The sequence below is a fragment of the Micrasema longulum genome, unplaced genomic scaffold (assembly GCF_059751315.1).
Source record: "Micrasema longulum isolate JH-2025_06_02 unplaced genomic scaffold, ASM5975131v1 h1tg000467l, whole genome shotgun sequence".
Lineage (NCBI taxonomy): Eukaryota > Metazoa > Arthropoda > Insecta > Trichoptera > Brachycentridae > Micrasema > Micrasema longulum.
In genome coordinates this window covers 172,379-199,892 of record NW_028277665.1, presented here as the reverse complement: position 1 = coordinate 199,892, position 27,514 = coordinate 172,379, and the positions used below count along the sequence as shown (strand labels likewise).

The 27,514-nt window shown below is 31.9% G+C and overlaps 1 protein-coding gene across 1 annotated transcript in view; it reads right to left on the bottom strand.

The window, feature by feature from the left end:
* The window catches only part of ich (zinc finger protein ichor), a 90,048-nt gene extending 83,872 nt beyond the window's left edge, over positions 1-6,176 (bottom strand). Inside the window, exon 1 of the mRNA XM_088226745.1 lies at positions 5,304-6,176. The gene's annotated coding sequence lies outside the window, so the exon portion shown is untranslated. The remainder of the gene's footprint in view (positions 1-5,303) is intronic.
* Between the last annotated feature and the right edge of the window lie 21,338 nt (positions 6,177-27,514).

Sequence of the window (27,514 nt, the reverse complement as noted above, 5' to 3'; positions counted from 1 at the left end):
AAATACATACTTTTTCAGGATTTTTTTCAGTACCGATGACTTAAACGCTAAGACAAGAAAGAAACCTTTTCACAAATATCTTAATTTTATTATTATTTCAACAATAATTGACCGGATTGTTGCGGAGCGTTCAGAAATGTTTTCCAAGTCTATTTACGATAGTAATGGCCCGTAAAGTGATCGATCGCGATCGGTAAAATTAGTAGCGTTCATAAAACATGCGATGGAAGCGACATCTCTCGGCACGAATTCAGTCCGAGAAAGTAGACCACTCAGTATCCGGTAATATTGCCTATATTCAAATTCGTTTTTTACGGAAGTCGGTAAATAATATTAATGTCACTTAAATGCCGACACAATACGGTTTATTTATTTATTTAAAATTAGTGGGTGACGCTACAGTTAGAAAATTAACATAGGATTTGAGTTATTATTTTTTATGGAGTTTGACTTTTTTTACTTAATGGTTTAATTCCATTAACACAAAATATTCAATATTATAAATATACGCAAAACTGTTTTTAAAAGGCTTAAAACTATTAAATAAAATAGTATACAGTATGTCGTAAATACCGGTAAAAAAAAATCAAGAAACATGCTTAAACTGTAACTCAAAGGACGAACCACGTGAGCCACATTGAACAAAATATTCAGTAGCTCAATCACAAATAACTATCGACGTGCTAATAAGCGACGTGATAAGAATTTCGCACCATGGTTGTTTATCGTATTCGCGATCACAATGGAACATCCGTGAACACTTAATATTAAATGTCAAAATATTTACGTTTCGCGACGTATAATCCTGCTGCGCAATCACATATTTGAATTTCACCGGTGTAAATATGAAAAATGTTCCAAAACCACTATTTTTGTTTATTTATTTATTATTTATCACGCTATTAATTGCATTTAGCCAGCGGTTGGCAAGCCAAATGTCAAGCAGTCGTCATAGTAATTGTAATTTAATTTTCACTTTTTTGTATTAGATACTCCTTGATATTTTGCAAATGTAATATATTGTATTAATTTATATATTAAACGCTGATTTCTCGCTAATAAACTGTATTTATTTAAGAGGAAAACAAAAAAAAACCGGCACGAGTGTTGTTATTTAGAGATTAATGACCGTTGATTGATGACTGCGATACCTTAAGCATGTTCATTATTGTTCATTGTGATCGCTCAAATGCCAATCATGTTTTAAAGCACGTTGATAGTTATTTGTGATTGAGCTACAGGAAACAAGATTTTGTGATTGTGCGTCTCCAAAACATCATAACTTGTGAACCAAATGAGGTATTTTAAATCTATAAACAGTTTTCAACATAAAATAATTATTATTTTGATAATTACAGTATATACGAGTATTAAAATAGCGTATCGGGGACTACTGATGTTTTTTTGAATTAAAACAGTGTGGACTACAGGTTTTCATTGCAACTTAAAAAAACATTTTCATGTGGACTTCAGTTAGTCGGCCTCGTGGTGTAATTATTAGCGCATTTGCCTGCCATGCAAGAGGTCTCGGGTTCGATTCCCGGCATGGTTTATTTAAAATATTATTTAACACATTGTTCTCCGAAGCCATGCAAATTTGTGATTGTATAACCACGCGTTGTATCTCGGTCCCGTGTTTTCACGTGGTTTACTAGCCGTCTAAAAATGTGCATTTTATTGACATGAAGTGACTTTTATTATAACTTTTTCTTTGTTCTATGAATAGAAAATATTCGAGTCATTCCAAAAATTTCATCTGATTTGCAATATCGATAAGTATAGGGATCTCCTTTATCAATTAAATGCGTATGGAGAGAGGACCAGGGCGTATATACTCCCTCGCATGGTAAAGAGACTCCCGGACGTAATAAAGAATAGTGATTTGAATAAAAACAAAGTAAAATTGGTTTTAAAAATCTTTTTTTAAAATTATAAGTTTAGTGTGTAAAAAAAAAAAAATATATAAAAAAAATGGGGAAACCAAACAATTTAAAACAGTGTCAAAAAAAGTGTTTGTTTATTATTTTTTATATATTTCGTTATCAAAAAAGACTTGATTTACTTGTATTTAATTTTTTTAAACTTTTATTTTATTGATATTTTTAAGATTTTTTTAAAAATATTTTATGTAAACATTATTATATTGTGTTACAAAAATGTTTAAAGAGAGAAATCCCTGCAAAAAAACTGCTTTTGCAGTTTGGCGGGAATTAAAAAAAATGTTTAGAATTTTAAAAAAATAAATGAATAAAAATAAAAAAAAAATGTTTTTTTTTCTTCACGGCTTATTATTAGTTTCGCTCAGTTTTGCTTGCAGTTGACGTTTGATTTTGAAGTTTGAAATTTGAGATTTATATTAAGTTTCAGCTGATTAAACCCATAATGTTTATGCCTATAACTCTTCACAACACGTGAAATTTCACAAAAATTGGCCAGGCACATGGTAAGTTTTATGCATATTAGGCCGGTACTCCAGTGTTAAAAGGGCGTTTTTACACTAAAATATTTCACAGTCTCTAGACTGGTTCTTGAAGCGTGAGACTGATCACCTCACCTAAGGGTAAAGTAACAAAAGAATATCAATATACACTGTGATTGGTGTACCAATGCAGTGCCCTACGCACCATTAGGTGCGGAAAGGGAATGACAATAGCTTTTTGCGTTAATTTCAGAAAAGAAAAAGAAGAAGATGACTCCACTGTTTTATCCTCTAATGTACGGGTTTGTAATTATTGATGTTTTTTTGTTTTGTAAATTGCTAAATTATTTGCAAATTCAATTTTAATACGTCCCTGATTAAACGAGACTCATGAATATCAAAATACCAAATAGATGTACAAGATTGCCGACTATAAAGATCATTATTTTGTAAATTCTCCAATCGTCAGACTACACCGGATCGGAAACGAGTAAGGAGAAATTGATAAATTAACCATTGACCGTTTTTAGAATGAAAATTCTTGGTTTATTATTTTTCAAATTTTTTTCATCTCGTAATGGACAAATTTATGCATTTCGTTCTGAATCAGGTTTGATTCCCTCGATGTTAAATAATGATTTAAAAAAATGTTTTTAGTCCTATTATTTGAATCCTTTTTTTATAAACTTGTCAAACGTGTTAAAAAGTAACAAAGCTTTATTTATGCTACTATTTAACTTTATTTATTAAACTTAACGTATAAAAATATGTGCACTTTGGCGGACAACCAAAACACATACAATACAATAAAAATGCACATGCATTTTTTTTAAATTTCTGCTGTTTTTTAGTGGGCAGAAATAGCGTAATAATATAGTTTTATATGGAAAGGTTCAGATCATTTATTTGTAGATGCTTGTCACTAAATAATAAATTAACAAAATAATAAAAGATTCATAAATTAATATTGAATATGATTTCAAATATTTAGAAATACCATAAGTACATAAGTATGTAGAATTTATTGAGTAGTTGTAAATGTTTTTAAAAAATCGCAAAAAGATCAACATTAAAATAAGTTTAAAAGTCACAAAACATTTTTATGGTAAAATAAAATTTAAAAAAAAAACAGGTTTTTATGATTTTTCCATACCGTAAAAATAAACATGTTTTTAAGGCAGTATACGTAAAGGGTTAAATCATGCAGTGCTAATAAGGGGGTTAATCAAAAGGAAAATAGGGTGCAAAGATAAAATAAAGAATATATGTTTAAACGAAATGCTAACACAAAAGTTTCTGCTACGCTTGTTTTAAAAAACAGTGGTTAGCTCGTTGGCTGTAACTCCAAATATGTTTTTTACTGCAATGTATTATTTTTGAAACGTAAGAATGTTTGCTTTCATTTAGTAAATAATATAATGTAATGGAGGTACTAATACAGTACTCAATGCACCATTTAAATAAGGAGAAAAAAAAGACTTCCTCTGTTGATCAATGTTGAATGTTTTATTTTCATCATCCCCTTTCCGCGCCGAATAATGCATAACGCTCTGCATTGATAGACAAATCGCAACGCATCCTAATCATTATTGTTACACGAAGATAAGATGATCAGTCTTACGCTTCAAGTGCCAGCTATTCTAGTTTAAAAACACGTTTTCAAATAAATATTTCATGTCAACCATGTCGGGAATCGAATCTGAGAATTCTCGCTTGGTAGGCAAATACGTTGACTATCTGACTACGGTTTTATCTTTAACTAATCAATAACTATGCATGAAGGCAATATGATCTCTATCACGATTTATAAGCAGTCTACTAAAAATGAACTTGTTCAAAAACAAAGATAAAACAATATTTTGAGTTTGTCCAAATTTTTGTAGACAAGGACTGGATTCAACTCCCTGGGGAGCTGTTTATATTAACATATTACAACAGAGACGAAGAACATTTAAGAGAAGGTAATATATAAGTCTAGGCATCTACAGGGCTTATGACCTGTCAATGGCTGGTTTAAGCGGCCACTTTACACACTGTGTAACATTCACCATTCTGCCTATATTTGAACATCTATATTCCTTCAATTCTTTCATCTGTTGATGTTTGTGAAGTTAAAGACCTGAAACCTTTATTTATGCGGGTGAGATTCATCTAATTGAATTATTTCACCTATATACTAGGCAACGCCTGAAAATATTATTTTTTCAATTTCTATACTTCTTCATGGACCAGGTAATTTATCAACAATATACGCACTATGAAATAATCACCAATCTGCTTGTGATTAAACATGTACGTTTTCTCAACTCTTCCCCAGAGAACGTTCGAACATAGGCAGAATAAACCATGTAAATGCCCCTGTCGGCCTCGTAATGTATTGGTCAGCGCGTTTGTCTACCATGTAAGATATCTTGGGTTCGATTCCCGACATGGTTGAAATGAAATATTGATTTAAAGGGATGTTTTTACACTAGAGAAAAAAAGCGTAAGACTGATCATCTTACCTTCATGTAGCAAAAAAAAAACACTGCGACTAGTATGCCAATGCAGTGCCCTATGCATCATAAAGTACGAAAAGGGAATGATAAATGAAATGCCTAGACTTCCAGATTCCCCCTTCTTAAATTCTTTTTCATGTTACAAAAAATGACAGTCTAATTAACTTCCCTGGTGGTGAAATCCAACCTTGTCTACAAACATTTTGACACACCCAAAATGTTGTTAGTTATATTTTTTTATTTATATTTTTAGATACAGTTTTTAGCAATATTTTCCTTATATTTTCAGTAAAGTAAGCAGAAAGAATTTTGTTAGATTTTAAAGCATAAAGTTAAACATGAAAAGTTGTATTAGTGTAATAGGTAAAAAGAAAAAAAGTACTCACAGAAGGGATGTGATATGGTGAGGCTTCGGCGAAGAGGAATTTCGGGGCAGGAAAACAGTGGAAATCAGGGAGAGGGGGCGTAAAAGGGTGCGAAGGGGGGAAACGGGCGGGTTGGACCGAACTTGGAAACGAACCTAGGAAATACAGTAAACTCGTAAAGTTTAGCAGTGGAAGAGAGTAGAGAGTTTGAGAGAAGAAAATCTTGTTGAGAATGAGGGTATGTATAGCTAACTCTCTCTTGAAACTGGGTCAGTGTAATACTTGCGTAGTACAGTCGGCACAATGAACTATAGACTGTACACTGTACATTTCTCCACAAACACGGATTTTAAAATTTACAATTATTTTAAAAAACAACACAATTGCAAAAATATTTTTTGGTCCTTGTTTTTTCACTGTTTTGTTTTTTTAAATAAAAAAATGAGTTAAATATACCGTTACATTCAAATCACTGATTTTATTTTTCTGACGTATTAATTTAAGAGTTCACACGCGCATAATTTTATCAATTTAAGGAGCATTTAAAAAAAATAACACAGTAAAATTAAAGTTTGTAACGTCAAAAAATAATCAATCAATCCGTGTCACTTTGAAAAATCAATTGACGCTTTTCGCTGCTGTTTTTTTTTTTTAAGTAAGTTTGTTCATCGTAAATTTGTTCCACTTTTCACAAAAACCACTTTAATCCTTGTCAAACTGACACTCGCGTTGTAAACCATCAGATTCGAATTAAGAAAAAACGGCGACGTTTTTTTCAGTTCGCGGTATTTTTTTGCAATGCGCGCGATGGTTTCGAATTTTGAAAATGTAGCGCGGAAGCGGAGGTGGGCCGCTTCCGTATATAGCGGCGGAAGGAAGGACCGTATCGCTCCCGGCGAGCGACGAGAGGTGACTGAGCCTAGCGAAGCACTACGCCACTACAGAGGAAATCAGTGTCGCCGGTATTCCGTTCTCCGCACTGTTCCGACGGAGAAATGGGCTTCATTTATGACTATCATTTTTTTATGCCGTACAAAAAATACAAAATATCCCGAATTGCGATTCCGAGGTTTGAATCTCATCCATCAACTACTGGTTTCCCAATATCTAACACGGTTGTCATGACTTAAGGAAAATGCTTCAATATTGAAATATTAAAGTTAATTATAAGGAAACAAAAATACAATATATATTTTTTGAATATATGATTAAAAAAACCAAATTTCCATTTGTTGTAGCTGATACCTTACTTTTATACCGATATAACAATAATGATTAAGATACATTGCGATTGGTATACCAATGTTGTGCCTTATGCGAGCGGAAAAGGAGTAATAAATCAAAGAAATGATTAGTTTTTTTTTCAATTTATACGTTAAGGGGCATTCATAAAACCATATTTACAAATTATTAAACATAAAAGTTTTTATTTTTTTAAGTACCAGTAAGTTTTATTATTATTATTATTAATATTTTTTAAATTTATTGTTTATAGAGAAACCTCTAAGGTTACTGAGGTATAATCAAATAAAGATGATGCTTTATATATTTTTTTTTTATTTACTCTAAATAATCAGCATTGTCGCATCACGCACATTGACGTGCAAAACGCGCAGCAGAGTAAAAAATACTAATTGCTTTTGCCAGTTTATTGTGAATTCGAAGCTGTCTGTCACGCCTTTTTACGCTGCTTCACGTTTACTGACTTCAAGTTAGGTTCAAATGTTGAATGTAACCCAAGACGAGTGCTTAGCACTGCACCTAGTTTCTGCATCAAAGCTTAAGGTTTGTATATTTAGTAAGTTCTACATTAAGATGTATGAAATAATATTAATGGAAAAACACGGATAACTTACAAAGCGCTATTGTCGACGTTAAATAAAGAGTGCTGTTATCTTCATTATAAATATTTATTTAGATGTTTTAATTTATTTCCAAAAGACAAAAAAAACATGAAAATTTTAAACAAAAAACTATATGAACACAAAGTAAGACCATCAATTTACATTTTTTTTTTTTAATATGTATCTTTTTATTTAACAAAATATAATAGAGAACTGCGTTTTATTTCTTTTAAGTTTACCAATTAAATTTGTTAACTCCTATAAATTGTATTTAACTTAAATTAAAAAAAATAAAATAGAAGCGATTTGTAGCGCTATGACTGAGGACTGTTGTTGGATTGGTGACAGCAGTTTGAGTATGAGAAGAAGATTTTTCGTTTTGTGAAGGGATTCTCCATTTTAATTTTTAAATGAGAAAGTAGAGAACTTTCCCGGAACTGTGAGACTTATCAAGTTTATGTTGCTTGCAGACCCGACGGTTGGGCCTGGTTTGTTTATAAAATATTTCAACATGACATTGGTAAAAGCATCAAATTTAATATGTAAAGCCATTTTATTGAAAAAAAGCAAACATTCTAACCGATGCGATGTGGAAGTTCAAAGTTAAAAAAAGTTTATATTAATGTTTTCTATTTGACAAAAGCGTTAAAACTTTTAATTTACATTTTTTTCATTAGAAAAGAACAACTAAAGAGCGTCTGATTAATACGAAGCGTAATTTTGTAAAACTGTCGAAATGTGAGTAGTAAATGTTATTATACTTTTGAAAACTTCTAAAAGTTTTTTAATAGTAAGATATTTTTTTCAATATATACGATTACCTACCATGCTCAAAAAAAATAGTTAAAAAAAATTATACTAAAATATTTTTTTTCATTAAAAAATATAATTAATTAATGTAAAAAAAGTCATTTCTCTTAACTACATGTTACAGGTAATGGAATTACTCAACTGTCTTCGCATTTCTCCGTGTCCTCACCCCGCGTATTTCCTCAATCAGTATACTTCCTACAGCCTTGAAAACATCAACACTGGGTCAAGCCGCGAACCCCGATCGATAAAAGACACGAACCAACAGTGTGGAGAGGCATCCACAAGCCATAGTTAGTTCGATTTTTTATGGAGTGTCTAAATTTTACTTGGCTGAGACGAGTGAATTCAGATGAATTAAGTCATACATTATTTTTCTAATTTTCTCATCAGATCCACGAGAAAGAAAATTCATAGCATAATGCGTTACAAGATATTTATGAGAATTTGTATTGTTGTCAAATTCTTTTCTATATTGCGTTTTTCTGCCTTATGACCGCATTTTTAAAGACGCTAATTTCTCAACAGAGATAGAAAATGACATAAAAATTGACAGAAATTTTAACTCGCTAGTAAACTACTAATTTAATTATAATTAAAGGCATGCGATGCATTTGACCTGTTTTTCTCAGATGTAAATCATCGTCTGCTTCTGAACATACACTTTTCTTCAATAACTTTATCTCTTATGGCTGCTTAAATTCTAGAGGGCCACAAATGGAACTTTGACTTTTTTCAGTAGAACCAATCAATGGTTTTGACGTGAGATTTAAATTATTTTTTAAATGTTTTTATTTATTCTATTTATTTACTTATAAACCGATTATTATGTTTATGTCCCAACTCTGTGGGACCAAAAGTCCTGTGTTAAGTTGAGACGAATAATTAGTCAACACAGACATACGAGTATATCACTACACATATTATAGAGGTTTAGAAACATAATAATAATTTTAAAAAAACGAAATAATTGCACTTCAGTTTTAGTGGGTCTTCCTATTGGTTTCATTAATACAAAAAAAACTAATTTTTTTGTCAATAAACGAGTAACTCTTTTAGTATATTCAATTTCATATATCGAGATTTTTACTGAATCGAAAACTACTGAAATATTTTGAGTATGTCCAAACGTTTGCAGACAGACTGAACCTTCTCCATAGAGAGTCATTTAGATCTTAACTTGTTGCAACAGACATACCATTTTTGAAAAGGGAATATTAAAGTTTAGGTATTTACAGGGCTTATGAACTGTCATAAAAAACCTACTCAACCCGACAATGACATGTCATAAGCCCTGTAAATGCCTAGACTTCCATAGTCGCTTCTATAAAATGTTTTCTCTCTCAGTTGCAACAAGTTTAGATTTAAATATACTACTTAGCAAAAATTGAATTGACTTGTATCACAAAAGCCTATGTCCATTATCAGATAAGATTACATATAGATATTTTTTTAATATTATTATTCCGAAGCTCTCATTAAAAGATAAATCCTGTAAAAACTTAATATTGTTGTGTAAAATTACCTTTAATATCAATATTTCATTTTCACTTTCCCGGGAATCGAATCTAGAACCTCAAGTATGGTAGGAGAATGCGCCAACCATTACACTACGAGGCGGACTTAACTCCGCTCGATTTCTTTTTTCATGACTTTTACCTGAGAAAAGCCATCGAGTCAAAAACTCTCGCCAGGAGTACTGTATTCTTCTCCTGCCCAGGCACAGAAACCTTAACTTTACACAAGCAGAAACTAGTCGGCCGTCGCCGTATCATTTCAAACCTAATGGTGAGCTTTCGATGAAGTTGGCTGACATAAAAAAGCTTAGATAACGCAATCTATTGGCAAACAGCGAGACTTTATTCAACTCAACTCAACTTTACTCAACTTTTTTTTTAATGATGTTGAAATTAACATTACCTGTGTTCTTGCAATCGACATATTGTTCCACGGTATTCCTAATAAAATAAGATAACATATTATGTTTGGCGATAAATATACAAATGGGCTTAATAATGAGTTGTCATTAAACCAGAGTACTTATGCACACCTTCGTCAAATATTTGGTAAATAATTTGTCAGCTTTCATTTTGGTAATGTTAATTGAAAATTCCTTGAGAATTATTCATTCGGCGTCAGTTCCTTGGCATGGTTTATAAATCAGGGGTAGACATACACGAGGTCAAAGAAAGCCACATTCTGGTTTTATGTATTTAAATGTACAGTAAATAACTACTGCCAGTTACAATGTACATATAACTTACAATGAGATAATTACTAAAATACGTTTAAAAAAAAAATACAATAAGTTATTAATATCCAACATTTAGTCCATAAAAATCATATTCAACAATGCCGAATAAGTCATACACATTATAATACGTAGTGTAAGAAGAAGAGTCTAAAACTGGTAATCTCAGCAATTAAAAAGTCTGGTAGGCTGTTGAGTATATAAACTTCCATTCAATTTTTCCAAATCCATCATGTGGACATCACTAGACGCCTCCAGGAGACAGTATCTCCAGCCAGCACTCTCGTTTCCTCACACGTCAATCCCGCAACCCTAAGCTCCGCCGAATAACGTTGAAAGATTGTTAATGACGGACTACCAGGACGACGACGTAAAGAAGAGGCAACTTTGGTTAAGGTTCTATTGAGGCATGCGCAGCACGTGTCCAAGACAGGTCCACCGCCGCATCCTCAAGACCCTCGTTATAGGAAGCTGCTGCGTCCATTCTCGGACTTCAATGGAAATTGTGAAATAACATCACTTTATGCTTAACATTTTTTTAAAGCTTTTACTTTCAAAATTCAGAAGTTTGGTGGTTTAAGCTTTGGCAACAGGCCAGGATTCGCACCCATATAGAAGTACTGAAATTATACAAGAATTGAATTATCGGTATTTTGTTTTAAACGAGTATAGACTAGAGTTTCAGACCACTATATAAATATACAGTATGAGCCACACATAGCCGGCCTCTGTGGTGTAGTGGTCAAGACGCTTGACTCACGCACGGAAGGTTCCGGGTTCGATTCCCGGTGAGAACACAAAAATTAAAAATGTGATTTTTCTCAAGCCTGGTTGTTCTGTAATGTAATTCACCACTGTAATTGGGCCCCCTGGCCTGTTGTGGTGCAAAAAAAATAATGAAATGAAATGAAAATAGCCACGTTCTCACGAAGTGTTACTTTTAGTTCTGTAGAACAAGATTTATTCATTATAATTAGTTAAATGTTACGTTAATTGAAGACTTTGTTTTGAAAACCTCAAATGTCACAACCAAAATTTTTTTTAAGCAGATCTGTTTTACACATATACACTATTTATTTATTTAAACGCCTTTTAGGTTTTAACATGTTTTACATACATATATACAAATAAAGACAGACATGTATTTAACAAAGAAGTAGCAAAAAAAAAGAAAAGATTTTTAGAAGAAAAAAATAATCTAAAAAATATCATCTTTACATATTAGTATAAAAATGAAAAGAACAGAAGTGCATTTTTAAATATGAAGACAGAAATGCATTTTACACAAAGAAAGGAGAAATAATGAAAATGAATTAAGAAGAGAAAGAAAAATAAAAATTAAATAAAAAAATAAATAGAAATCACAACATATTAGTAGAAAATATATGAGGATACATAATAATACACACATTAACTGTACTGTAGTGGAGAAACCGGAGTACATTTTTGCGTATAGGTTGTATTAAAATAATCTTTAAATTGGAAGAAGTTAGAAAAATATTTATTAAGAATACATACATAAGTCAATAAACGGCAAACAATTGAAATCAACATAGTATTATTTAGGTATAACGATTTGAAGATAGTAAATTGATACACTGCCTTTTAAAATTCAAAATTATTATATTAAATATATCTACGTCATTTGTGTATTCATTTGCAAATGTGTGAATTCTCTTTATTGGCGAGTGTGCACTGTAGTTTGTTGTAGATACATAAATACTTAAAACAATTAACATTTATATTAGGTACTAAGGAGGTCGTTTTCGACTTTTTTTTAATTTGAATATTTTCTATGTTCAAAATAGTTTTAACGATTTAATTAAAGAATCTTGGAAAAACGCAAGTAAATGTTCGCTCTCCGAATTATTTTGTAATTCGGAATAGTCTAGTGAACCCGTAGATTACTGAGCGCATGGACGGTTGGAATTCAAGACCCCATTTACCATATTTGGATATTTGATAGTTGATAATATTTACCTATTGAAGCTAGATTACTAATCGTCTTGCAGCTACAAAGTGTATGAATGAGTGAAATACTAGCAACTAAAAATTATCAATAAATTTACAAAAATAAACATTGAGCACAATAGTATATTTAGAAAAACTCAAATATTGTAATGAAACCAACTGGTCCAAAAAAAAGTTTAAAAATTGAAAAAAAAATTTTTTAGGCGTTGCCTAGCACGTGAAATAATTTAGACAGATGAATCTCTTCACAACAATAAAGGATTTAGCTCTACAACTTCACTAAAATCAACAGATGGAAGAATTGAAGAAATATGGATGTTCAAACATAGGCAAAATGGTGAATGTTACACAGTGTGTAAAGTGGCCACTTAAACCAGCCAATGACAGGTCATAAGCCGTGTAAATGCCTAGACTTCAATATTCCCTTATTTAAGGTATTCTCCATCCCTGTTGTAATTTGTTAATCTTAATGACTCCCGAGGAGGTGAAATCCAGTCTTTTGTCTACGAACATTTGGACAAACTCAAATATTGTAATGAAACCAACTGGTCCAAGAAGAAGTTCGAAAATTGGAAAATCGTTTTCTGACGTTGCCTAGTATGTGAAATAATTCAGTCAGATGAATCTCTTCACAACAATAAAGTATTTAGCTCTATAACTTCACTTAAATCAACAGATGGAAGAATTGAAGAAATATGGATGTTCAAACATAGGCAAAATGGTGAATGTTACACAGTGTGTAAAGTGGCCACTTAAACCAGCTAATGACAGGTCATAAGCCGTGTAAATGCCTAGACTTCAATATTCCCTTATTTAAGGTATTCTCCATCCCTGTTGTAATTTGTTAAAGCTGAATAAGTTATCCATAATAATAATAATACTACCCTTACTAAACCGAATGACTAATATGTGCATATCTCGATAATCTCTATCCTAATAGTTATCAAACGGTCTACCTCTCACCTACCTGCTTCTGCCATGTGCACTAATGAGTACTTCCGAATTAACGTGTCACAATAATGACGATACCGCAAACAAAAGGAACTCTGTCCTTTGCAATTCTGGAAGTACAGGCTGCGCAGAAAATCTTGCCACTTTTACTTTTCATATTGACGGTCAGTCCATGAACAATAAAATACAGTGGAACCTGGATATTCGTTGTTAATCTATTCCGGTAGCTCAATCACAAATAACTATCGACCTTCTCAATAAGCGTCGTGACAACAAATTCGCACCATGGTTGTTTATCGTATTCGCGATCACAATGGAACATCCGTGAACGCTTAATATTAAATGTCAAAATATTTACGTTTCGCGACGTATAATCCTGCTGCGCAATCACATATTTGAATTTCACCGGTGTAAATATGGAAAATATTCCAATTCAGCTATTTTTATTTATTTATTAATTATTTATTATGTATCATGCTATTTATTGCATTCAGCCGGCGTTTAGTAAGCCAAATGTCAATAAAAGCAGTCGCCAAAGTAATTGTAATTTTTGTATTAGATCCTAATTACTTTTTTGCAAATTTCAATTTTATTTATTTATTCAAATATATGTACATCACAAAATGGAATATCCTAATTCATAATTAGGTAAAATTAGGTATTTATAAAAAAAACACATTAGTATACATAATATCCAGAGAATAATATGTTAAAAAAGTAAGAGAATCTTGTAACGAAAAACTCCCTTAGAGACGTGAAAAATGTCAATGTCTAAAGTGATATTGTTCAACATAGAGATAGTCCTTCCAACAGACATAACCATCGGCAGGTTGGCCCTGTATTTTGGAATGTGAAACAGTCTATGCTGACGCTGTCTAAGGTTATTATCCGGAACATAAAAGCTAATGCTCCGCATAATTTCAGGGTTGTCAGTAATACCGCGCAACAATTGAAACCAGTGCGTTGTTAAATACACATTCCTTTTGGTCTTCAAACTGCTGTAACCAAAGATACCCTGAAGGAACTCAGTGGGATAAAGTCATGGATAATATCCGCACTCCCTCATCTAGAGAAACCGAAGAAATTTCTTCTGAACCCTCTCCACCATTAGAGATGCAGTATATTGTATTATTTTTTATAATAAACGGAGGTTTTTCGCCAATGAGCTGTATTTATTAACGAGTAAAACAAAAAACAAACCGACACGAGCGTTGACTTAGAGATTACACACGCGTTGACTTATTACTGCAATAACTTAAGAATGTTCATTATTGTTAATTGTGATCGCTCAAATTAAAGCTTAGCATGTTTTTAAGCACGTCAATAGTTATAGTTACTGAGAGTCTAACGAATATATAATATGACAAATATAGAGAAAAAAAAATCCCAAAAGAAAGAACTAAAATTTACCTTATTTGTTTTCGACTTACGAAAATGAAAAATTTTTCGAGTATGTCCAAATTTTTGCAGTCAGGCTGATTTCCTCTCTAAGGAGTTATTTAGATCTCAATTTGTTGCAACAAAGAGGGCACACTGCACGCGCAATATGGAAGTCTAGGCATTTACAGGGCTTATGACCTGTCTTTGGATGCTTTTAATGGCCATTTTACACACTATGTAACATCCATCATTCTGTTCATGTTATACTTGCAGATTTTCTCAACTCTTCCATCTGTTGACTTTTGTGAAGTAAAAGAGGCGAAACCTTTCTCATGTGGGTGAGATTCATCCGGCTGAACCAATTCACCGCACTTGCGAGGATTTTTTTTATCAATGTAATGCCCCATGCACCATCAGGTGTGAATGTGGGTTCGGAGATGATAATGGCTAACGTAAAAAAATTCCTAAATAATTCAAGATTTCATATCTAGCATCTAACAGAACCAATCTACCCGCCAGTATAAATTCAACAAGTTACAATATAGATGGAAAACATTTATTGATGTGAAGAGATTCATCTGGTTGAATTATTTCACATACAAGGTTTCGCCTAAAAATAATTTTCCATTGTTTATACTTATTTGTTGTCCAACTGGTTAAGTTACAATATTCTTAGTTTGACGGAATTTTTTTTGACAAAACCCTGGATATCATCCCCTAGAGAGTTTTAAGAATGACAGATCCTAAGCCCTGCAAATGTCTAGGAATTAACATTTCTTTGTCTTAAATGTTCTTCATCTCGGTTATTATTTGTTAATCTTAAAAACTCTCTTGGGGGTGAAATCCAGTCTTTTGTCTACAAACAATCAAACAAACTCAAAATATTTCTTAATTTCCTAAATTCGTTACGTAAAGAAATAAAATTTACTTTAAAAATACGAAAAAAATTAACAATAAAAATTTGAAAAAATGATTTCGATATCTACCGTAAGCCAACATATACAGACACAATTATTCATAATTCTTCAAATCATCCGATTGCCCATAAACATTCCGCATTCCATTCAATGATAGATGGGTTAATTAACGTTCCACTAGATGATACTTATTTAAAAAAGAACAATACAATAAAACAGATTGCTAATAATAATGGCTACAATGAGAACTTAATTGATAAAATATTAAATCAAAAACAAAAACGCAAACTTATAAATATATATTTATATTCTACTCCCACAGTAAATAAAGCAAACCCACCCAAACAATGAAGGCGGATTCTTTTTATAAATGACAGTTTTTCTAAACAGTTACCTAATTCCCTATCATCAAACATTAACCCTGCATTCTACACACTTTTTCCAGGTGATCGGTGGTCGCATACATAACTCAGAAATTCTGATGGATGTAGGTCTGTTCGTACCTGATAACTATCTTCGACAAATACAGAATCGATTGTTTTACCTACCGCGATGCAGAACCAACCTGCCAATGGTTATGCCGGTTGGTAGAGCAATCTTGCTACTTAATCGCATCGCCTCGGATGTCGACATATTTCACGACAGTGGGCCTTCCCTTAGGAAAGCACTTTCTAACTTTTAATTTTTCTTTTTACATTTTGTTATATTATTTTAATAACATAACTATCTACAGTAATTTGTGATCTATTATTGTATTTAGAATGAATTGGGTCTTTTTTCTGTAATTTTCTAAATATCTGAACAAATAAATGAAATATAGAAACACTGTTAAAAAATCACAAAGAAGAAGTAAATGAATATAATAAATCTAGCATATACCAATTAAATTGTAATGATTACGATTCAATATAAATTAGAAAAACTAAAAGAAACTTAAATATTAGAGTAAAATAACACTTAAGATGCCAAAATATTTTATTTTTTCTGAATTGATAGAAAATAATCAAAATGTCAATAAAGACACTGGATTAAAAGTACTTTATGTTAAAAATATTTTTTTTTTAAATGAGATATCTTGGAAATCTTAGAAATTAAAAAAGCGATTCATATATTTTTTTAAATTAATTAATAACCATATAAAACATATTTATTTTAGTCTACTCATGTCTTGTTTCGAAAATATGCATCTCAAATTACCACCCTTTCAGGAAAATAAAAACTTAATTTACTAGCTCCACGTGTCGTTTTAGTAAACATAGTTTTTTTAAATTTATTTATATTTTTTATTTCATTATATTATACATTTTTACAATTAAAAAAGAAAAATCACTAGTTATATTTTTACTTAAACTAAAATCCCACCAAGCCACTTTTTGTAGCTTGTTGGTGAAGATTATATTTATACTAACTTAATAATATTATTCACATTTATAAAAACAATGAATAACAGATAAAAATTAACAGTTAGATAAAGTAAAATTAAAAATAATTCTTAAGTTAAGTAAAGTTTGCTTTGAAACCGGCAGGCGGAAAAAAAAATAGTTGTTAAAAAAAGTTGTTTATTTTTTTAATCAAAATACTGTATTTCAATTTATATTATTTGCACAATATTTTTAGGAATTAAATTTGGAAATCAATGCAAATTGCCAAAATCAGAATATGTTTATATTAAATTCTTCTGTACGTGTGATGTCACTAAACTTTTCAAACAGCTTAACCGATGTACGTGCGGTTTTTAGCAAAATGTAGATCTTCGCGCTGCACGTGTTCGTAGAAATTAAAATTTTTTAACGAATCGAAAAAAGTTGGAAAAAAATGCATGTACAACAAAATAAAAGAATGTTAATTTTTTGTGTTTAAAAAAGTTTGTTTTTGAATTTTTACAAACACATTCGCTTTTTATGGATCCCAATCAGATTCCTTTCTTACATTAATTATAGTTTCTTCCCATTTATTCTTTTTTACTAAATTTTTGTTAAAACTGAAATAATATTAACTGACATTCAATACATTTTTGAAAATTGCATTCATGGATAAAGTGCACCCATGTTGGTTAGAAGAACTGAGTTTGCCATTTGCAAGAAAAATCCATATTTGAATTAATAATAATAATTTTTAGTTTTGGAATTCAATCATAAATAAGTACCTAGGTACCAACTTATTTTATATTATAATATACAACCAGAGGTTCATGACTTTTTCCACAATGTATATTTATTTAAAGGTATTTATTTATGGTACATTTTACCTACCTGCGCACACAAGAGGTATAATAACAAATGGTAGATTATGTTTTGACAATGTCTGAATTTGAAGAAATTAATCATGAGGATATTCGAGTGGTCTGAGGTCTGACGCACTCAAAATGGCAAAGCTCGTCAATTATTTAAAAGCGTATTTTGAAAACATATGAGTAAGCTTTTGTTACTTTACTACCCTTAAGTTGCTTATGTACTTACAAAACCCTTTTCAATGCCAAAATGCATTATTTACATTTTTGTTACTAACTTTTATTTTAATGTTTGACTGCAAACTTTAAATATCAATAATATGATTCACTAACTTTTGACGTTACCAAATTTGACAAAATTGTTTGAACTTTTCGGCTGTCCCTATTCTGCGAACCAAGTTAAAGGGGAGTGGCCTGAAAAATGCTAAAATGTGATATTTTGATGGGATACGTGAAGTTCTTTTGTGGCCCAAGCCAATTTTAAAAAAATTGTCTTCGAAATTTGAATTTTCTTTTAGGGTTCAATATTATTTGTTTTTTTATTCTTATATTGTAAGTTAGTGAAAAAAAAATCAAAGATCATAAAATCACTGAAAACAGTCAACGTTTAAATAGGTATTTAAAGTATTTGTATAAATGTAAATATTTGTAAATAATTATTATCCAACAGGTGTTCAGCTCGATATATATAAATAAATAAGAACACAGCTATCTAACAAGAATTACATCTGTTGATGGCCTAGTTGTACCAAAATTTAAACATAAATATGGACAACGTACGTTGGATTATATTGTGCCAAAAATATTCAATATGTTGCCACTTGACACAGTAAAAATGTCATAGTAAAAATAAAATTATGTTTTTATTACGTAAGTGATTAGTAGACAGAACGTTCCTATATTGATTTATTATTTATGTAACACATTTTCTTTATCTCTCATTTAATACATTTTTATTATTTTCTTAGGTTAACCTTTTCTTTTGTTTCTTTCCTATTTTATTTACATTTTTTAGATGTTAATTTTAATGTTCTTAATATTTTTATTTTTTCTGTAGATATGAATTGAAATTTTCGATTTACTGTGTTTTATTTTTTATCTTGTTTTGATTACATTTATGAGCACACACTATTTTTATGTGTGTTTAATTTTTTTCTTATATTTAAAATATATTCTAGTAAATTGATATTCTTTAACTTTAATTGTATCATTTTATTATATTTTTTCACTTTTAATTTTTTTTCTTTCTTTAAACTATTTTTATCTGTTCTTATTTTAATTTATTTTATGTTCAATATATTATACATATACAATATTATATCTGTACTCTTTTTATTTGATTATTAATTAAAACTTATGTCTGAGCACCCGATGGCAAGCTATTGTTGAATAGTTTTCAATGTAATGTATTAATATTGTAATAATGTGAATATTTTATTGAATAAAGACTCTATAAAAAAAAATGGTACGGCCTAAATTTTTAGTTTATCGAGATGCTTAAATCTTTTTCTTAGTCTGAATATATGGTATATGGATACGTAGTCTGACTACTTCATACAAAGTTATTCCCGTATATTCTCAATAGATTATGTCACTAGAAAGATGTTTTTTTACGCATTATCTATATCTCTCATTGGCGTATCTCAATCGTTGTTTTTTTTTATTGTTTATAAATTGTCGTTTATAGGATCTAGGACCATCTAAAAACCCTTAAAAGCGTCTAGATTTGACGTCTTCGGACGAACATCATCCTCATCATTCCATCTCCGCACCTAATGGTGCATAGGGCACTGCTTTGGAACATCAATCACAATGTTACTTGATAATTTTTGGTTACATGACGGTAAGATAAGATGATCAGACTTTCGCTTCAGGTGCCAGTCCAGGGACTATGAAATATTCTAGTGTAAAAACACATTAAAAAAAATAAGCGTTTTATATCGACTGTGTCGGGAATCGGACCCGAGACCTCTTGCATGGTAGGCAAAAGCGCTGACTACTACACCACGAGGCCGGCATTCGGATTCTGACTTTGGACGTACGATATACAAATACGAATAGAAATCAAAAATTTCTTATTCCTACTTAAAATAAATAATAAAATCAATTCTGTGTTAAGGTGCAGAAAAAATGATTTTAGTTAGACATAATCAGTCCGATGCTATCTGCAGTTGTCTTTTCCGCACAGTATTCGAGGAGGCATCTGCGAGAAAAAGACAGAAAGTCTATTTTCAAATACCTCTTCAAAAACAACAACAAACCATCACGCCGTTTCCACGTAAGGGTAGGTAGAAAAGATAGAACGCCATCACTCCATCTTTGCATACAGATCTCGTTTCCTCTACATTCATACGTCTTCTCATGCACGCACGCCGATTATTCCGACTTTTGACATGTCCATCTTCAAGTATTTGTTGGATTTAGTCATGTCATGTTTTTTTTGATCTTCCTCTATTTCTGCATCTATCAACATTCGAACTGTAAATATTCTTAGCCGTTCTTTCGCTGTCCATTCGCTCTACATGTCCAAACCAGCGCAGGGCTCCTTTCTTGATTTTGTCGATAATGCTTGTCTCAGCCTTACATAATGTACGGATCTCAACATTTGTGCATCTATCGTACGTAGTTTTATTTATTTATTTAACTTTTTGTACTTAATGTTATTTGTACATGGACGGGCTTATTGCATAGTGGCAATTTCTTCCAACCAAGCAATAAAATAATAGTTCTATTTTTATAATTCAAGTTACAGAACATATTCAATAGAAAATAAAGATTAAAGAGCTCAAGTTTTTTTTTTTTAAAATACTAAAAAACTATTACTCAATGGGAAAAGGGAAAAAAGAGGAAAGAGGAAAGGAGGAGAGATTAAGGAAGAGAAAGGAGATGTTTCTTCAGACGTGATTTAAACGGAGATAATGTAGTAACATCTTTGATGGTGGATGAGAGATGATTCCACAGTCAAGCCGCATGAACACCATATGAGTTAGAGAAGAAAGAGAAATTGTAAATTGGTATTAAGAGAGTGCCTTGAGAATTAAGACGAAGAGGTAAATCATAACCACACATTCGCCTGAGCGATCGCATTTCGACAGCATTCAGCCTACTTTAATCCCTGTTTTTTAAGGTCAGGACTAGGAATCCATTGTGAACTGCTAATTTTGCCTCTTGCGACAAACATTTATTTGCCAAGATTGATTTGAGTGCACCGTTCACTCTGTTCTCGGCACTCACCCTCCTTTCAATATCAAATACGTCATTGTAGTAAAAATTAATCAATCGGAAATTGAAGCTAAATTTGTCGAATTTTCCGCTAGGCAAATGGCAAGTATGGCAATATTAAATGCAAAAAATCACGTCAGTAGTAATAGCTTGCTGACAGGAATTTAGTAACTCTCAAATAGTAATTACTGTTCCGTAACTCCATACTAACTGCTACAAATCAAACCACGCCAGCGCCATTTTTCAAAATAGTTCAATTTGGCGTACCAGTTCCGTGCCCTATGCACCACTTAGTGAGGGAAGGGAAATGATTATGATAATTATTCTTGATCTCCATTCCAAAAAACTTCCTCCTTCCATTTACTTTACCACGTTACTGAGCAACGACAAATACAACTCCAGAGCAGCTCAGAATTTTCATTAGGAAGAGCGATTAGTCATTTTGCAAATTTGAAATGATGTGCGATCTTGATATATTTAACGACTCAATACTCCGCTACAAACGGAAGCTGAGTCTCATTTATAATAAAATTTAACCTCTTTTAACAATATTTAGCATCGATTATCAACATTGCCTGTATTAATCTACACACGTGCGTTTCCAGAAATTCTCCAGCAGCCTAGTGGGCCACATGGTGACGATATCTACCTACTGTCTACAAAAGATTCTCTTCGGACATCTATCTCCCTTTGTTAACCATGGAGTTGATACAGTGCTTTATTTATTTAGTTTTTTATTGCTTAGTTCTTGGCATGAACACTTGACAAACTTACTACTATGCTCTATTTTTTATAAATTTATTGATATCATTCTAACTTTGCTGGAATTCCACTCGTCCATGCGCTTTGTAGCTACACGACGATTGGTTATCTAGCTTTCATATACCAACTTAAAAATACCTAAATTTTATAAATGGGGTCTAGAATTCCAATCGTCTATGCGCTTAGTAGCTGCAAGACGTGTTGTAATCTTACTCCTTTTTATTATTCACATTATTTTTATTTTTTTTAGTATCATTAATACACTAAATTTATTTGTCAATTTTTAAAATGTGTAAATGGGGGCTAAATTTCTAACTGTCTATGCGCTCTGTAGCTGCAAGACGTCCTGTAATCTAGCTCCTATCTGTTATATTTTTTTATTGATCTTAATTGAAAACGAGGAACTAGAATCCCAACCGTCCATGCGCTCTGTAGCTGCAAGACGTACTGGGATATTTATTAATTGTACAGCGCCCTTGAGGTGATTTTCACAAAAATCTCTTTGTTTTCAAAAAAAAAAAAAGTTTCAAAAAAAGAGGTCTCGAGTTCGATTCCCGACTCGGTTGACATGAAATATTGATTTGAAATGAAATGAAATATTTCATCTGACTGATCATCTTACCTTCATGTAACAAAAATGATCAAGATACGCTGCAATTGGTGTTTCAATGCAGTGCCCTATTAGGTACGGAAAAGGAATGATGATGATATATGAATGTCTAGGTATTTACAGGACTTATGACCTATCATTGGATGGTTTTAGTGGCCACTTTACACATCGTGTATTATTCACAATTTTTGCTATGTTTGAACAATCATATTTCTCAAATTTTTCCACCTATCGGTCACTGGTGACAATAGAGAAATACTACTTTTTTTAAACAAATTAAATTAATAAGGGTCTATGAAATACTGTCAAGTAAGAACACTATTTAATTGTACTTATTAGTGGCATAAACAATATTTTTAAATTTATAACCTTCTGCGAAAACGGATCATGGCATTGGCCACGACTTTAATACGTCACGATTCGGTTAAATTTTGAAATTTTTTGTGACTGTAAACTCATATAGAACATCGTCACGAATCTTGACGTCACAATTATCAAGGAGAAAAATGTCGCGTTTTATTAGATGTACTTTTTAACATTTTTTTTTTCAAAAATTATGCATGAAGACATTTCTCCACAATATCATACTGTACACTACAATACAACCCATACTGATTTTAAAAATACAACTCACTTTTCTAAATCCATTTAACATGCTTTTATCGTTATTATTATTATTATTATTATTAATAACTTATATAGCGCCATTTTCGTAATAAATTACCTCAAGGGCGCTTTACATAGTGATTCTATTGTTAAATTAATTTGATTGAAGCTTTTAAATTTGTAATTTAATTGAAAACCATTTATATTGTTGTCACATGCTACGGATTTATTCAAATGATTTAGAGAAAAAGTGGGTTTTAAGTTTTTTCCGAAACATCACTTCACTTTCACAGCCTCGCACCTCTGCTGGGAGAGCATTCCATGCCATAGGGCCTGCGACCGCAAATGCGCGCTCACCAAATTTAGTGCGCTGTTTGCGTAGAGGTATAATAACTTTTCCTCTCGCCGTAGACGTAGCTGATCTAAGCGTGAGACGCCTGTCAGCTAGTTCATCTGGAATGCATAGTTCCCTTAGATATTCCGGAGCAGAGTTGTGCAGTGACTTATACATAAGCCGACAGAGTTTGTATTCGACCCTCTGTGGAAAACGTAGCCAGTGTAGTTCCCAAAGTAGTATCCGTTGTTCGTTGTATGCGATGCAGTGTAGTTCCCGTTGTTCGTTGTATGCGATATTTCCCTATAATTATAAAGAAAAGTGGAATAAAACCTATATATTTTTATTATCATAATAACATTTGGAGTTACTATAGTTTGATCAAAAGCCGTCGATTAACAATACCGTCGATACCTATGTACCTCACAGCACGCGACTATTCGCTTGGCTGGTTATACTATATCATACCACAGTATAGCCAGTATTAGTATTTTACTACATCAGGCAACTCCAAACTACGGCCCGCGACCTCCTTTTTAAAATTATTTTTTTTATATAAATTTTTCATTGATACATACATTTAACAAAATATTTTTACTATTAAAATTCACATTCTACTGTTAATAAAAATATTTTTAACATCTTTGGTAAAGGTTGTCTGAGTCTTTTGTTTAGTTTTGTCTGGCAGTTTATTGTACAATTTCAGTCCATGGTTTATTAGTCTCGATTGTCCTTTTCTCGTTTTAAAAGGTTGTATATGATATTTTTTTGATATTTTCGTATTATGTTTATGTTTACTACAGTTTTTTTCAAGTTTTAATTCTTCGTCTACAATTACATCAGTGGTTAATTTATGTATAAATTTTAAGGATTCTAGTTTAAGAGTTCAGTTACATTTATTTATTTACTTATTAGGGAAATCATACAGTCTTTATATAAAACAAGGTTCAAAAAAACAATTAAAAAAGTAAGACCAATTACAGATTTGACACTAATGAATGCAGGAGGAGAGGGGAAAAATAATTGAATTCTAAAAAAGTAAAAATTTGAATATTAAATAAAAAGTACATAAAAGAAAGAAGAAATTGTATAGCTCCAACTCTACTTTCCTCCCTCTCTCTCTGCTTCCATTAATTTAATTGTTTAATTTGTTAAAAAAGTTCTTTCATTGCTGTTAAATACGGTAGGTCATATATTACTTTAATATTTTATTTTGCTGTCTTTGTAGTCTGTTTATGTCATTTTGATTTCCTGTTCCCCATAGTAGTTGCATATAACATATTTTAGTTTTTACACAGGCTTCGTACATTATATATTTTTTCGTTTTTGGAACAAAGTTTTTGATTTAAAGAAAAAGACTCGATAATGGCGCCACTTTGCTAATTAAATTGTTGATATTAATTGTTCATGTCAATTGCCTGTCTATTGTTAGTCCTAAGTAATTTACACGTTCAATTTCAGTTAGTCGTTCATTATTTATGTAAGCATCTACTTTATGTCATTTTTTTCTAGATTTAAAATGGACAATATTGCATTTTTTGTCATTAAGTGTAAGTAAGTTTGTGTTTGTCCGTTTAGTCAACATAGTTAGGTCTTCGTTTATGTCATTGTTTGTGAATACGTCCTTTTGATCTTTTTAGAATAGTCCAATGCCGTCGGCATACATAATAATTTTTCCTTTAAAATTGTACAGTGTTAAGTCATTAATATATCAACAATATTTTGAGTTTGTCCAAATTTTTGTAGACAAGGACTGGATTCAACTCCCTGGGGAGCTGTTTATATTAACATATTACAACAGAGATGAAGACCATTTAAGAGAAGGTAATATAGAAGTCTAGGCATTTACAGGGCTTATGACCTGTCAATGGCTGGTTTATAGATGTTTAAATATGGGCAGAATGGTGAATGTTACACAGTGTGTAAAGTGGCCACTTAAACCAGCCATTGACAGGTTATAAGCCCTGTAGATGCCTAGACTTCTATATTACCTTCTCTTAAATGTTTTTTATCTCTGTTGTAATATGTTAATTCATTAATATATAAAATATATAATAGACCCAAAATAGATCCTTGTGGGATTCCAAATTTTACTGTTTGTATTTTACTTTTTTTTCATTTACAAAGGTATACTGCCTTTGATTTGTTAAGTATGATCTTAATAGTTTGCGTTCTTGAGATTTTACTCCTATATCATTTAATTTTTTTATAATGGTCTCCATGTAGTCCGTATCAAAAGCTTTTTTAAAATCTAATATTACTCCTGCGGTTGGAATTCTAGCATCCATATTTGTTTGTGGTACCGCAATTCACTTGTTGAGCCTTGACAAATGTTCTCAAATTCAAGCATGTGCACTTGCAAGTGCTTGTCGCCGATCGGGTCGCTTATTCGTAAATACCCGACGCGTTATCTTAGCTTCGGTATCCAATACGTCTTACGTTCGGGAAGATGTGCGTTCGTTATAATTAGCACTGTTCGAGGCGATGACGTAATAACGTCTTGAGTCGCACCTAAATCCTAAACAAACCAAATTCGTTTATAAATAATTTTTACCTATATGATCGTTTTTATTGTAGTATAGGTAAAAATTATTTATAAACGAATTTGGTTTGTTTCGGTTTTGGTGGATCATCGCCATCGTCATCGCCATCTGACACCTCTGCTATTTACGAAGCTACTTCTTGTGGATTCCGAATAATCCCGAACGGATAACGCGTCGGGTATTTACGAATATACGATCGGGTCAATGAGTATATTTATGGCACTTGCACATCAAAATAAATATGGAAAACTAGAAATTTAAAAGGTATTGGACACGGAGTAATATAACGAATAAAAACAATTCTATGATTATCAACCACGAAATTAGCTACAGTTTACAGCAATACAACGAGCCGTAAGTATTCAGGTTGAGAATTGCAATCGCAAACCGAAACCGTCCGTTACATTTTTATTGCTAAACCAAAAATTTTAAACTCTTTGTTCTATGCAATAGAGTGAAAAAGCATCTCTATAAGCGGGAGCGAATTATTACTTTGAGATATATGACCTGTAATAAATAGGATTATACTCAGATTCTCCAAATCTGGTGGCTGACTACCCTTTACTAATTACAGTCCTTCCTAGAATTCTTTGAAATTTAATCGGTCATTTGAAAAATTCCATAAGATTTTTGGCAGATGTGACTTTGACTTGAAACGTACTTCATTCCGTTAATAAGCCAATGTTTTATCAAAAAGTAAAAGCAAAATACGCTAATATTTGCTACCTTTTAAATTTGAGTTAGATAATATACAGGGTGTTCATTGAACCCTGTCACATCCGAAACCATGATGATCAGTATGAGCAAGAAGACATATTAGCACATAAAATTATTTTTTTAGAACGAATAAAATTATAAAAATAAATTATCAAAAAATGCAAATGGTTGTTTACCTATTTCTGCAGGGGAGATTGAGGAGGGGGGAGGGAGGAGTCTGATACTGCGCCGCGCTCCCCTCATTTCTCCCCGGCAGAAGTAAGCAACCATTTGTTTTTTTAAATATTTTATTTTTTAAAATTTTTTTTGTTCTAAATATTTTTTTAAATATGTAAATATGTATTCTTGCCCATACTGATCATCGTGGTTTCGGATGTGACAGGGTTAAAAGAACACCCTGTATATAAACATTTCAACCGAAATTAAAATAAATACAGTTTTTCTGTGATTTCTGAAAAGTGTACACTAACTGACTTATGAGGTTTCTTCAATGTCCGATTCAATTATGTAGCTTGATTATATTCTTCTACTACTACTACTATTACTTCTACTACTACTACTACCATCATGCCATTTCCCCGTAGGGGTAGGCAGAGAGAATGGACCGCCACACACGTATATCCTGGAATACATTCCTAGCTTCTTCCACATTCATACATTTTGTCATACATGCCCTTCGGTCCTGTCTGCTTTTGACATGACCAGACTAAAGATTTTGGTTTATCTGATCTTGCCAAGTCTTCCTTGGTCGTCCTCATCTCACGTTACCCTTAATTTTCACCATATATACTTGTTTTACCATTCTTTCGTCGTCCATTCGATCTACGTGACCAAACCATCTCAGTGACCCTTTCTTAATCTTATCAATTATACTTGACTCAGATTTACACTCTCGCCTGATTTCGTCATTCGTAACCCTGTCATACATTGATTTCCCACACATTCGTCTAAGAGATCGTATTTCAACAGCGTTCATTCGGCTTTCATCCTTCCTCTGCCAGTTCCATGTTTCACTTCCATACATAAGTGTTGGGACTAAAACTCCGTTGTGCACTGCCAGTTTAGCTTCGATTGGCATATTCTT